The sequence below is a fragment of the Thermothelomyces heterothallicus genome (assembly GCF_042370625.1).
Source record: "Thermothelomyces heterothallicus CBS 202.75 unplaced genomic scaffold P884_scaffold_21, whole genome shotgun sequence".
Lineage (NCBI taxonomy): Eukaryota > Fungi > Ascomycota > Sordariomycetes > Sordariales > Chaetomiaceae > Thermothelomyces > Thermothelomyces heterothallicus.
Genome location: NW_027192582.1, coordinates 570,319 through 581,868, shown reverse-complemented (window position 1 = coordinate 581,868; position 11,550 = coordinate 570,319).

The window sequence follows — 11,550 nt, the reverse complement described above, 5'->3', positions numbered from 1 at the left end:
CTAGAGATCCTAAAGTAATAAGATAGATCTATACCAACCTACTAAAGAGTAGTAGTATATAGGTAGAGACGGTCCTACTAGCAAGGGCTAATACTAAGGTAACTAGGGTTAGGATAGCTACTAGACTCTTCTCTAGTATCCTTATAACTCTAGAAGCTTGTTCCTTAACTCCAAGTAGCTCCGACTATATTAATTGGTTTTCCGAAATCTCTGTCCCTCTAGACAGATAGCAAACTTGCCTAATCTTAACATTTTGTCACTTCTCCTGCCACCGCTAGTAGTATTACTATATTAGGGCAAGAGTAGCCTCCTAGCCTACCACCGGATATACCGATCTCTTAGCACCTACATTTGCCCTTCTTAGTTTCCTAATAGATTTGCCATACGCGCCTCCGCGTATATGTCCTCGCTCCTCTATCGCAAACGTTATTATCTACTATTCTCGAGGTCCGGTAGTCTAGTTTAGACCTAGAGCTAAGCTCCTCCCTAATTAAGCCCCTAAAAATATAAACTAGTGCTAGCCTCTCCTAGTAGTAGTCATATACCCCTAAGACCAAACCTCTGTCTGGTTAGACAGAGAGGAGTGTTAGCTTAAAGTGTCTAGTGTATCTAGGTACTCGTAGATATAGTAGACAAGTCTAGCCTCCTAGATAGCGGTTATAATGGACGTGGGGATGGTGATAATAATGCCCCTCTGGGTAGATGTAAAAGAGCCTACCTATATAGGAAAAGATAACTAAATTTATAAGTGAAAGAAGAACCTTATTGTTATATAAATAATGCTATAATAGTAGTCTATTACTATTATTGTTAATCTATTCTATAAAAAAACTATCTATCGTCTTTGTTATTATTCCTTAGTACCTCCTAGATAGGTACCCCCTATTTATATCTAGTATATATATAACTTGTTTGGAACTAGAAAAACGAATCTGTAACCTATGCCCCTCTAGTTATACTAAGAGGTTCTTACCCTAGTCTATTAGATTATAAGCCCTGGTTTGTTAGTAAATAAGCGGATTATTAGCTATCTCTTTCCCTTGTATATAGGACTATATAGCTAGGGAGGGATATACTTTGGTATGCCCTAATGTAATATTATAGTAAGCCTCTATAATATTAAAGGGCTTATATTAAGAAGGGAGTACCTAAATAGCTTTAACCTCCTAAACCTCTTCTATTATATACTAGTAGCTTATAAGCTATATATATATATCTTCCTAGACGCTATAATTAACTAGTGGCCTAAGTAGGTAGCTCTACCCCTAAGGAAGTAAAAGGAGGCTATAGGCAAACACTTTTAGGTCCTTGTCTACTATTTATAGGAGTTATACTAGGTAATAGCTATATATAACTAGATAGAGTATTATATTTATTATATAGATTTATACCCCTCTAACGAGTAGGCTTATAAAGACCTATATAAGGACTTATAAGATAAGGTCATCTACCTAAGCTCCCTTTTCCCTCTGCCTAAGGATACCCGAGTCTAGGCTATAGTATAGGCGACGTCGAGATAGTAGGGATAGTAGGAATATAGGATCTAGGTCGCTAAATTCTGTTAGTTCTATTTCTAGGAAATACGATAAAAGGATAAGGCCTATCTTAAGCTCCCCTAGTAGAAGGGCCGTCTATATATAGGGCTAAAGATAATAGCTACTAAGAATAAGATACTAACACTCTGGCTTAGAACGATCTAGATAGCTCTAGGCTATTAGCCTAATGATCCTTTGTATACAGAAAAGCTAAAGACTCTATAGGGTAATATTAATCCCTACTAGCTACCTAGATAGCTAGTAAACGATAGACAGTAGAAGCTACCTATCTAGTAGCTATAGCTAGCCCCTAGACGTATAAAATTGGTTATCTCCGTCCAGATAGAGGAAGAAGATAATCCCCCGCCTATATAAGAGTAGCTAAAGGTTAAAAAGGATACCTAAGTTCCCTTAGATATAGCTATCTAGCGGTTCCTTAGCAAAGCATCTAAAGGACTTAAACCGGCCTAGCTCTTATAATAGGCACTTAAGTACCCCTATAAACCGAAGATAGATGTCTACTAATAAGTAGTAATATAGGTAGAGGAGCAAATTATAGCTATTAATATATAAGGATAGATATAAGCCTTAGGTTCCTAGTAATAGTAGTAGAAGTAGCTATAGGCTAAGCAAGGGTCCTTAACTATATAACGGCTATCTAGTTAGACTAAGACAAGTATATCGGCACGGGCTAGATCGCCCTAGACCATTAAGAAAGGCTAGGCGCGTTAATGTCGCCCTAAGGATAATCTTACTAAGTAGATACGGCCCCCTCTCTTTAAGTAGTCTAGGCCTAAAGATCTAGAGCTAGCTCCTAAATACCTGCCTTGGTTTATAGGCTAGGATAAGCTAGAGGCCGAGACTAAAGCCTGGTAGAGGCGTCGGTAGTCTAAGAAGCGACCGTCGCCTAAGGGGGATAGTAGGGCTAAGAGAGCGAGATAGTAGGAGGCTAGAAAGGAGGGTGTTTAAGTGTCGAATTCGCTAGTAAGAGCCTTAGAGCGAATTCGAAGGGGAAGTATAGACTAGGGTAGAAACCTCTTGGTGTGACTAGAGGGGTATAGGTTATAGATTCGTTTTTCCGGTTCTAAATAAGTTATATATATATTAGATATAAATAGGGAGTACCTATCTAAGAGGTGCTAGGGGAGAACAAGGATAATAGATAGTCTTTATAGAATAGATTAATAGTAATAGTAATAGACTACTATTATAGTATTATTTATACGATAATAAGGTTTTTCTTTTACTTGTAAGTTTGGTTATCTTTTCCTATATAGGTAGGCTCTTTTATATCTACCTAGAGGGGTATCGTTATTACCGCCCCTATGTCTATCGTAACCGCTATCTAGGAGGCTAGACTTGTCTGCTACATTTACAAGTGCCTAGATACACTAGACACTTTAAGCTAATACTCCTCTTTATCTGACTAGACAGAGGTTTGGTCTTAGGGGTATATGACTACTACTAGGAGAGGCTAGTACTAGTTTAATATATTATAAATCTATAGGCCTAAAGATTAGATACGACCTAGCCTAATTCCTCTAATACCTTAAGAGCGTCTTTTCTAACCCCTATAAGAAGATAGTCGCCCTATTAGAGCTTAAGTTCCTATAATAGAGAGATAATAAGCCATTCTCTACCTTTATTGTTTAGTTCGAGGCGAAACTCTCGAAGGTAGGTAGTCTTCTCTAGAATGACAAGATATACCTAATTAAACTATAGTAATGTCTCTCTCCGAGATTTAAGTATATAGCTATTAGATAAGGAATTCCCTAAGATAACTATATAATGGCGGTAGAGAGATACTATAAAATTATAATAGACCTTAAGGCTCTCTGCCTAGGCGATAGACATTAGTAGATATCAAGATAATAGGTAACCTCTAAGCTATAGAGAGAGAAGGATGTCAATAGGGATATACCGATAATAGGTATTAACTTGGTACGAACTAACCTATAGAAGAAGGGTCCTAATAAGGACTAACTAAGGGGACGTAGAGGAGATATCCTATAGGCGAAATAGGTTAGCTAGGAGGTATATATAGTATAATAGGTAGCTAGAGTATATATCTAGTATAGATAGAGGGGCTACTTTATTACCGAGTATAAATATACCCCTACTAGAAGACTAGTATAGTAGGACTAGCTAAGGGCCGACGTTTATTCCCTAGAGGCTAAGGAAGAAAGAGAGGATAGTAACCTATCTAATAAGGAAGATAGGGAGTAAGGAAAAGAATAGCCCCTAAGTAAAGTCTCGTAAGGGGGCTAGAAGACTATAACTACCGTAAAAGTAAGTTTGTAGAGATTAGTAAGAAAATAGATAGACCTCCTTTTCTTATTCTAGTCTTCCTTAACTCTACTAGCTTTATAAATACTTAGGTAGATAGTAGATATTCTAGCTATAGTGTTATTAGTAAAAGGGTATATTAGAAGCTTAGACTTAAGTAAATCAATCTATTAACCCCTTATACCCTTAGTATTATAATAGGGGTATATCCTAACCGGAAGATCACTTAAATAGTCTATATTATAATAGATATCGATAGATAGGAGAGTTAGGCTACATTCTATATAGTCTCTAGACTAGTATAGGATATTATATTAGGTCTTCTATAGATATAATATTAGGAGGTTAAACTAGATATAAGTACTAGTATCCTAGAGATTAGGGTATAGCTAGGACTATTTATCTAGGAAGTCTCTTTATAGATTAGAAAGATAGGAATCTCCTAAATTATAGGTATAGTTTTTATAGGCTTAGTCTAGAGAGTATAGAAAAGGAAGACCTCTAATACCTTCCTAGTTATAAGTATCTAGGAAGTGATAACTATCTTAGAATCAAGGCGTAAACTTAATAGGGGTATAATAGAAAAAGGGAATAACCGCTTAGAACTAGAGGTAACCCTACTAGAGGAGCTTCGTAACTTTATTAACCTCTTTAATAAGGAGAAGGCTAGTAGATTACCCCTATATCGTAACACTACTAACTACTATATTAAGTTAAAAGAGGGTCCTAATAGGAAGATTCCTAAACTCCCCTAGGGACCCCTTTATAATATACCGTAAGATTATCTATTAGAGGTCTAGAAACAGGTCATTAATCTACTAGATAAGGGATAGATTTAAGCGAATTCCTCTTTAGCCACTGCTCCTATCTTCTTAGTAAAGAAGGTAGATAAGGGATAGAGATTCTATATAGACTATTAAGCCCTAAATAAGATTATAAAGTAGGATTAATACCTATTTCTATTAATTAAGGAGACTCTCTACTCCTTAGCTAAGGCTTGATAGTTTATAAAGCTAGATATTAGGGTGGCCTTCTACTATATCTAGATTATAGAAGGAGATAAGCATTTAATAGTATTTTAAACCTAGTTTAGACTCTTTAAGTAGCTAATCTACCCCTTTAGATTAGTAGGTATACCTATAACTTTCTAGTAATATATTAATAATACTCTTAGCCTAACGCTTAGAGACTTTATAATAGTATACCTTAATAATATCTTAATATATATAACAGGTAATAGAAAGGACTATATAAAACAAGTTAGGGAAGTTCTCTAGAGGCCATAGATAGTAGGGTTAGCTCTTGACCTTAAGAAGTACACGTTCGCTATAAAAGAAATCAAATACCTTAGCTATATTATTAAGGCTAGTGCCTAAGTTTGTCCTAACCCTGAGAAGCTTACTACTATTTACAATTAGGAGGCGCTATAGAAAGTTCGAGAGGTATAGAGTTTCTTAGGGTTTGCTAACTTCTACCGTAACTTTATCCCTAACTTCTCCGAGATGACTACGCCCTTAATATAGTTAACTCGTAAGAATACCCTATTTCGGTAGGGAAGGAAGGAGTAGGAGGCCTTTGATACCCTTAAGGTAGCCTTTATCTTAGAACCTATCCTAGTATAATAGGACCCCTAAGTAGGAGATAGTTCTTAAGGTAGACTATTCTAGAACGGCCCTTGGTAGATGCCTCTCCTAATAGGGAGAAGACAGGGTTCTATATCCTATAGCCTATCATTCTATAAAATTAACCCTAGCCGAAAGGAATTATATAATCTATAACAAGGAATTATTTATAATTATCTCCTATTTAAAGGCCTAGTTAGTAGAACTTCGTAATATTTCGACCCCTTTCTAAATCTTAACTAACTATAAGAATCTCAAGTACTTTACCTAGCCCTACCTAATTAGTAAATAACAAGCCTAATAGGCTAAGATATTCTCTTACTTTAACTTTAAGCTCTACTACCGCCCTAGATTATAGGCATCCTATCTAGATACCCTCTCCTATCATAAGTAAGATTTCCCTAAAGATATATAATATATTATATAACTCCTCCCTACTATCTAACTAGATACCTCTATTACCTTAGAGTCACTAGAAACATCTTACCTATCTAAGGGGAGTAACATTTTTATAGATAGCTTACTTATATCCCTCTAGGATAAGGGAGTCCTTAAGGATAAACATTATATATACCGACTCTAGGCTATCTAAGATAGGGCCTAGAAGTTCCCTAAAGAGGTAAATATAGTATAAACCTAGATTATAGACTATTCTCTAAGTATATAAGGTGCTCTTTAGTTTTAGGGGAGACTTTGGCTCCCTATATAGGAACCCCTTATTACTACTATCCTCTAACAAGTTTATAACTCCCCTATATTAGGTTACCTAGGGAGGAATAGGTTATTTAAGATACTCTAATAGGACTATCATTAGGATCTTATATCCTCCGATACGAAGCGGTTCGCGAGGAACTATTATATATACCAAAGGGCCGAGGTATTATAGTAACTACGACAAGGACTCCTCTAACCCCTACCTATTGCTAACCGCTTCTAGAAACAGATTTCTATCGACTTTATAGTTAACCTCCTAATATAAGAGAAGAACTTACCCTATTACCTTATAATAATCACCGATTAGCTATCGAAATATATCTAACTTAAGGCTATATCTTCGATAAGGGCTAAAGTATATATACTTTAGTTCTAGGATATATAGTAGTGGTTTTATAGGTTTCTAATACAGATTATTACTAACCATAGCTCGGACTAGCTTAGCTAATTCTAGACTTCTCTCTATAAGATTATTAAGATCAAATAGTTACTATTAATAGCCTATTACCCCTAAATAGATAGAGGTATAGAACGTATAAACTAGGAGGTATAGATTATCCTATAGACTATCGTTTCCTTTGCCTAGTATAACTAGCCTAAATATCTTCTAGTATACTAGCTTATAATTAATAACTATAACTTAATAATAACCAGAACAAGCGTAAGTTACCTCCTCTATAGCTATAATATAAGTCCTATCTAGTTCGCTAACTTCCTAGACACTCCTGCTTCGACCCTATAGGGGAAGGCTATTAACTTCCTATACTACCTAAAAGAAGGTATAGAGTAGACCTAGGCTACTAATATATACGTATAATAGCGCTAGTAAGAGAACGCTAATCGATCTTGACGTCTAGCTAAAAGGTTTAAGGTAGGGGATAAAGTATAGCTATCCTTATATAATATTAAAACTAACCACCTAAGCTAGAAACTTAACTAGGTTAACGTTAAATATAGGGTAATAGCGGTACTAATACTACTAACTATTACTTTAGATATTCCCTAGGGCCTATACCTTACCTTCTACGTTAACCTAGTTAAGCGTACTACGTCCGACCTGCTCCTATTATAACACGTGTTAGATACCTACCCTAGCCTAGTATTAGAACTCTTATAGGATAGACTACTATAAGAAGAATATAAGGTAGAAGCGATCCTTATAACTAGGAATACAAGGGGGAGAGGGAACCGCTATAATATACTAGTAAAGTAGAAGGGATATAATACCCTAACTTAGGAACCACTAGAAAACTTAGAGAATACTAAGGCGCTTGACGCTTTCGAACAGGAATAGGGGGATATATACCTAAATGATAGACTAGGTATAAATAGGAGGTAGTAAGGGATACGGAAGCAAATAATTTGATTATATCGCTTAGGTAGGCAAACCTAGGACAGGTAGGCAGCAAATATATTACAAATATACTAACAGACTAATTATACAAATAAAAAAAAAACGACAAATATAGCTAACGTATCCTATACTTACTCCTTATCCTCCTCCGAATACTTAACCTTATCCTCCTCCTCTACTATATTCTTAGGAGCCACGAAGGCAGGCTCCTCACGGTCGCGGACTAGGCGCGGTATACGCTTAGCTAGGGAGCTAGAGCGTCAGGCATAGGCATGGTTAAAGTTAATAGGGACAGGTATAGGGCGCGTAACGGCAGCGTAGCAGGCCTAGGATATAGGTAAAGGTATACCTAAGATATAGGCAATAAGGGTAATATTAATATTAACTAAAGTCGATATATTCTTATTTATATACTATATCTAGGCAGGGGAACGGTTAGCCTATATAGCCTCTATAATCATAGTAAAGGAATATACTAGGGTAGTAAATGTAAGTATAAGGACTACCTTATATATACCATGGTTTGTAGTCTTTAGCTAGGGGGGAGTCTCTAGGGCTATACCCTTGTTATAATAGTATATAATCTTATAGATACCTATATATAGATACGGATTATTTGCCTATAATTATAGGTCCTAAATACAAAGATTATAGGCAGAACGGCATATTATATAGAATATACTATAACCAAGGATATATATAACATTATTACCACTTAGAATGTAGTAAACATAATTAAAACAATACTATATCTTCTTAGGTAGGAGTTTAAACTCCTTATTAGAGGAGTTACCCTTAATAGCAAACCTACCAAGGGAAATGTTCTAGTTCTTACACTAAAATTTAGGCGGTTAGTAGGGACTTAGGACATATATATTATAACCATAGTTAGGGAAATAGAGGGAAAACTTATACTATAATCTTCATTCTTATCACCACTAGGACAGTAGCTATTACTACTACTACCAAGTAAGCTAACTATAATAGATATTCTAAATGAAAAGAAAAAAAATCTTAGGGATATAATATAGGTATAGGCAATAGGATAGTACATAGGTAGGCATAGGCAGAGGGGGAATTCGTAGGTTATAAAAAGAGAGGAAGTAGGAGTTAGAGGGAGGGAGAGGAGGAATTTATATATATTTAGAGAGTAGGGCTAGGGGAGTATATATAGGGCCCGAATAAAGGACCAGGCCCTATTTCGAACTCGAACAAAGGCTAGGACCTATATAATATTAAAACAAAGACTAGGACCTATATAGGACCTAAACAAAGCCAGACTATATATATAGACCGCCAGTATATGTAGAACCTGTTATCATAGTGACACTAGGTAGACCTACCTAAGCATCCGACCAGAAAAAGAGGGGGGGTATATCACGGGCCTAGGCTCTACCTAGGCTAATCGATAACAGGCTATACCTGGTTTCGGACCAGACCTATATACGTTTGTAGGGCGTTTGTAGGGTATATGCTTAGTACCCGGTTAGGCTCTAACCTGATGCCTAACCGGACCCTAACTAGAGTATATACGTACCCCTTATATTAGGAAATGGAACCCCTTCTAGTACCTATACTTACTTTCTCCTCTTTCTTCCCTTAAGGTAGTTGAATAAAACATTGTACGCTTATCTATAGTTATTATAAGGCTAATAGAGGTTAAAGTTACCTATAAGAACTAGGGGGTAGGTTAGCTAAGGTAGGGCTAGTAGGTCCTATAAGAGGGCCTGTTTACCCTTACTATTATAGACTAATTAGAGTTTAAACCCCTTCTCTTCTAGGGTTAGAAAGGTTACCTTATATTAGTTCTCCTCTACCGAATAGTCTTACTAGCTAACTAAGAACCGCTTAGCCATTAGAATAGCTACCTTACCCTTAGGTTTATAGACTAGGTAGTATTTCAAAGCCTAGGGGTAATATATTAACCCTATAAACCAGTTAATCTATAGTTCCTAGATAACTAGTAGGTTATATTTAGCCTCCTCTAGTAGGACCTCGAGGGCCTATTTATTACCTTAGGTATTTTACTAAAGGACCTTAATTTACATTCGAGGTAGCTAGAGTAGAGGACGAAGGTACGGTAGTAGTAGGCTCTATAGCCATTGCCCCCTTAACTAGTTATAAGAGAGAGGGGGCTCTAGGCTGTAAAAAGGAGATATAGGTCTATTAGGCATCAAATAAGGCACTCCTAGCCGCCTATTAGGCTAAAGTAGGCCTCCTATAGGGGCATTTAGCCCTGGTTTGGTAGTGGTTGTCGTCTTCTAGCTAGCTACTAAACTCGAAGGCTACCTTCTAGTATAGTTATTCTAGTAGTTAGAAGGTCTAGGGTTTATATTAATAGGCCTCCCTAGCCCTCTCCTAGGCTTCGACTTTCTTTAGGCAGCCCCTATACTAGGTAGTATAGGGGCCCCTATAGGCTATATACCTATAAGGGAGTTAGCTAGAGTAGGTAAGGTACTAGGCCTCCCTAGTCTTCCCTCCCTCCCTATAGGCCTTTATACTATAATAGCTATAATAGGCCAGCCGCTAGTAATACTACTAGGTATAGCTAAAGCCTTAACACTTATAATACTACCTTAGCTCTAGAGTATCCTAGTAAGGTTTATAATCTAGTACCTAGGTATCCTAGACTATACCCTTGTTATAGGCCTTCTAGGCCTCTTCGAGGTCCTATAAGCCTAGGAGTACCATGGCCTACTTCCTTTATAGGCTCTTTAGCAGCCGGAACTTGACCGTTTTGATCGAGTATAGGCCTATAGCCCCCTTGAAGTCTTGTTTACTAACCCCCTATAGCTCCTCCTTCTAGACTCCTTTAGCTAGGACTATATAGGCTTTATCGACCTCTCTAGCCTCCTCTCCAAAGGCTATAGCCACCTATCGCTTATTAGCCAAATACTAATCCTTAGTAGCCTTATTCTTGAAGACTACTATTATATCCCTACTTAGGAGCTTCCTAGCTACGATAGCTCCCTAGCGGCTAGAGGCTCTATTAACTACTTAGACTATCTTAGCTAGGGTTTAGGCTTTAAGGTCCTCCTATAGGCTTGTATTCTATATCATGACCTCCTATAAAGCCTATAGTAGTATAACCTTAGCTAATAGTAGGCCTCCTTAGGGGCCTGTTACCCCCTATTATAGCCCTATGGCTACCTATGCCTAGGTAGGGCGAGGGGTAGCCTTAAGGGCTTCTTTAAGCCCCTTTTTAACTTCCTTAGCTATAAGTTCCTATAGGTTTAGAACTAGGCCTATAATAGTAGTCGTAAGGCCCTATAAGAGCCTATTAGCGAGGTCTTATGCCTTGCCCTGTTTAGGGCTTAGTATAAGGTCGACTAGTTATATAACAAGACCCCTTAGCTCCTTGATATCCAGGGTAGGGCAGGCCTATAGTAGGCCCCCCTTTGATTAGCTCAAAGCCATAGGCCTCCCTACTTAGTAGCTTGGTAGTAGGCTTTAAATCGACGTTATATTTAGGGGCGCTAGGTGGTCTATATAGTGAAAATTTGATAGTTGTATAAGGTATGGTCGGATTGTAGTCGGGTCTGGTCCCTACGCCTGCGATGCCTGTTGTACACCCGTAACGGCTCGTGCGTGGTTAGAAGTGCTACCGTTGGATAGCGTTTTTCGAGAGCTTTCTAGCGATAGTAGTTTCGTGTGTTTTGGTAGGGTATTCGTAAAGAGGTAATAGAGGCTCTTCCTAGGTATATTAATATATAGTACTTTATAGCTTTAATTAAGCTAGGTAGTACTTCTATAGCTATAGCTATTAGTAGGTCGGTTCCTACTCTTATTATACCCTAAAAGTATAAGTATACTAAAGGCTTTACCTTATAAGTACTCTTATTATTATTAGTTGATTGATTTTGTCGCTAGTTTTATAGTTTTTTAGTAATTCTAGCGATTCTAGCGATTTTAGGCGATTTCGTATAGTTTAGTTTCTTTTAATCATTCTTAATAATGATAATAACTCTATTATAGTTCCTAAATGCTCTGCCATTTACTTTAGAATCGTTCGAGCTAACAGAATATAGTAATTTCAAAG